Source organism: Otolemur garnettii, unplaced genomic scaffold (genome assembly GCF_000181295.1).
Source record: "Otolemur garnettii isolate 467f Iridium unplaced genomic scaffold, OtoGar3 scaffold00210, whole genome shotgun sequence".
NCBI lineage: Eukaryota > Metazoa > Chordata > Mammalia > Primates > Galagidae > Otolemur > Otolemur garnettii.
Window position 1 is genome coordinate 134,186 of NW_003852605.1, and position 3,631 is coordinate 137,816.

At 45.9% G+C, this 3,631-nt stretch overlaps 1 protein-coding gene across 1 annotated transcript in view; it reads right to left on the bottom strand.

The window, feature by feature from the left end:
- The window catches only part of GPBP1L1 (GC-rich promoter binding protein 1 like 1), a 47,150-nt gene extending 45,268 nt beyond the window's left edge, over nt 1-1,882 (bottom strand). The window contains exon 1 of the mRNA XM_003801409.3: nt 1,762-1,882. The gene's annotated coding sequence lies outside the window, so the exon portion shown is untranslated. The remainder of the gene's footprint in view (nt 1-1,761) is intronic.
- Nucleotides 1,883-3,631: the final 1,749 nt, after the last annotated feature.

A 3,631-nucleotide genomic window follows, 5' to 3' on the forward strand; every position in this document is an offset into this window, starting at 1 on the left:
ATAAATTGAAGGGATGTTTACATCAACAGTACAAAGTGTTTTTGAATACCCCCCCAAACAACAAGAAATTAAAAGTTCTTAGCCAAGTTTTCACCCAAGTTCATTGTCAACAATGACAAAATACAAAGCAACTAACTTGTAATTTCTATTAAAAAGTCAAATGTTTTTCTTGTAAAATCATCAAAATAATTTAAGAACAAAAAAAAAATCCCTAGGGGAATTGACAAAAATACATTTTGTCTGAAAAAATGAAGGAAGGTACATGGAAACTGACTCTGTAAGATGACAATTTATTACTAATTTCAAAGTTCTCGTTCACAAGTAGCATTTCACTATTTTATTGACTGCAACCTGAAACTCAAAAACCTTTCCAAACACTGAAACTTACTGGTTTTGGTTTCTGATTTAGGCTGTTTAGTTAAAACTTGATTCATTGACTTTAAAAAAGCGAATAAAGACGGCCTTTTGTTTAAAAGGGCACAACAATCAGGCACTCTCCACTTAAAGTAGGTTTTCCCTTGTAAAAATGTCTTTCGCTATTCTAGTAAATGTCCCAAACTTAAAAGCACCCCAATTTCCTTTAAAATATTTGATATCAAAGAACTCAAGAAAGACCAACAGTCCACCAAATTACAAATGCAAGTATACTGAGGACTTCTTGTGGATGAAGTTTACCCAAGAATGGGACTTTTATCTATACTAAAGTAAAACATGAACCACCATTAACTCCATGTTTTCCTGGTAAACAATAAATATCAAAGTTAAAAGTATTTCAATAAATATGACAAGCCAATCTAAGCATAAAGTTGGCAGACAGAATTGATACCTCAGCACAATTTCAAAACTATAAGCAACTACCAAAAAAAAAAAAATCCGCACTCCACCCATACTACTTATATAATGTTTTGGAGTAAGCAAAGCTTGTGAGCCTCACCTTTGTTTTCACTGAGCAAAAGGAGGGTTAAAGCTAAAACACCAATAGCAAAAATACCAAAAGATGCAGTTAATCTTCCTACAAGGGAAAGACTAAAATTTTAAAACGTTAATGTATTTAAGTTACTCAAGGGCAGGGCACTTTCCCAAGTTACAGCCATTTTAGATTCAAATTTTCTTTTGAATTTCACAGGTTGGGAAGAAGTGGGTTTAAAATAAGGGAGGAAAAGTCGTTAAAACACTTCGGGATCGCCCAGTTTTGTTTTGTTCACGGGAAGGCAGATGGGAGACATTGAATAGACCTAACCTAAACAAACACACCTCATTACCACCAAGAACCGGAACTCGGCAGATTAAAACTCTTTTCCCCTCAGCTACCCCGCATTTGACTTACACTTTTTCCTCCATAGGTTTTGAAGAAAAACAAAAGCCCTTAAGTTTTCACTTTAAGAACGAAAGAAAAAGAAACCCGTAAACCAAGCCACTCAATCAGTACCAAGCCGGATTGCCTGGAGAGGAGCCAAAGAGCCGCAGGTGAGCGTTCCGACCCGAAGACTGAAGTTGAAGCAGAAGCGCTCGGTTAGAGCCGCCGCGACGCTCGCCTGCAAATGTCCGCAGGCGGGGATGGGAGGGAGCCCGGTCCCGATCCACTCGACTGGTGGGATCCGCCAGCCCCTCTCGCGTCGGACCTTCACCTTCACCCCTCCACCTGTGTGAGAGCTTCTTAAAACTAGTTTTTAACAGCCGGCCGGTAGGCACCGGGCGGAGCCCTAGGCTAGGACCACTCCAAGATCCCCTACTGTCCTGTTGTCCGTAACTCCCACTCACCGGGCAGCAGCCAGGCGACAGCCAAGGACGAGACGCGACGTCTGAGGACGCGTTTCCAGTTTCTCGACCTGGCAAAGGCAGTCAGCCCACAACCATAACAAAGCTCTTCCCAAAATGGCGGCCCGGCCCACAAGGCCCAGGAGGGGCAAAGCTAGTGGAGGAGGAGGAGCGACAATCAGCACGGCCCTCCCCCTCCCCCATCCAACCCCGCCTTACACACGCCCACCTGCTGGAGCCGGCGCGCATGCGCAGAGGACACGCTGTGCTGTCCTGCGGGAGACGCCGGCGCCCCAAGCTGCCAAACGTTCAGCTGCGAGAACGGCGGTTTTTCCTTATCTGCTCCCGGCTCCTTTCAAGACCGCTCCGGGAGGCGTGTTGTTGTCCCCGTCCCTCTGCAGAGTTGAATCCTCTACTTTTCCTCGTGCTACCTAAGAGACGGCGACTAGCCTCCACTTAGTACTCCCCTACTTACCTCCTTGCGGGATACTAAGGCTTGGGCGCTTGCGAATGAGTGGGTGGATGGATGGGTGTGTAAGTGTACCCGTTCTTGCCGCCCCGTCTTTCTTCACCTTCCTACAATCGGCCACTGGGTAAATACGCGTTCCCCCAACTACTTTTGCAAGTCCTAACAAACCAGTTGCAGAGGAATGTGTGTTTTCCGACCCCTTTCCACCTTCCGCTCCTTCTTTAACTAATGCGCCTCGTTGAAACTCCAGCCCCCGGTGGGCTACACGGTTCCGCTCCGGACCCGCTGGGAGTGGTAGTTCCCGAACAGGTGTCACACCCCAGCTCCAGCGCAAGGCGGCTTTTGGCCAGGGCCTGCGTCTTTCGCAGCGCTAAGAAGTCGTTCTACCTGAAGTCTATTGGGTATTGCACGAGGGGAAGGGGCGATGCTGCCATTGACAGAGAAAGAAAAGTGAAAGCCTATCTCTACCCAAGCTCTTCCTATCACCAAGACTTTGCAGTGGCCCCATCTGGCTTGAAAAATTAAACCGTATGATGGCTGGCAATCTAGACGCTAGGCTGTCTAGAATTTGGAGAAATGAAGGAACTCGCTAGCTTGGGTGTCTGAGATATTTTTTTTTTACCCTTAGAGACAGAAAGTCACTCAAATTACCTAATACCACTTCCTTTGATAGACTCAGAGGCCCGGCGGCGAGAAGGAACTTGCCCAAGGTCACACAGCCGATAAACCGAAGTTGGTAGGAGGAATGTTCTGACTTCTCTGATCACTCCCAAATCCAAGGAAGGCTCTTAGCACCACCTCTTTCATAGAAGTGGAAATCCTCCTGCCCCTTGTGCTCTTCATTAGTTAATGGAATTTCTAGGTCATAGCAGAGACAATGGAAAGAGAAACTGGGCTTCCCGCTCCTTTTTTTTTTTTTTTTTTTGCAGTTTTTGGCCATGGCTGGGTTTGAATCCACCACCTCTGGTATATGGGCCTGTCGCCCCACTGCTTTGAGCCCTTTCCTCCTCCTCTTTTAAATAAGACTGGTGTTTAAAATGGAGTTAGATGAGCCCCATAGGTCTCATAAGCCCTGTTGTTTAAAAATTAGTTCCAGAAGATGGCCAGCAATTTAACCAGGCCACTATTGGGCTAAATTCCTGTCTCTTGCTTTTCTCCTCTACCGTTGCTCTTGAGATCCGAACTCTGCAGACAGAGTCGCTGGTTAGGAGCCCTGGACTAGAGAGTCAAGGACCCTTGGGGTACCTTCTTCGACATCTGACTTATACTAGAATTTAGATTTTAAAAGAATAAGACTGGGCACGGTGGCTGACGCTTGTAATCCTAGCACTTGGGAGACTGCGTGTGGACATAGGTTCAACCTGAGCCAGAGAGAGACCTCCGTCTCTTTTTTTTTTTTTTTTT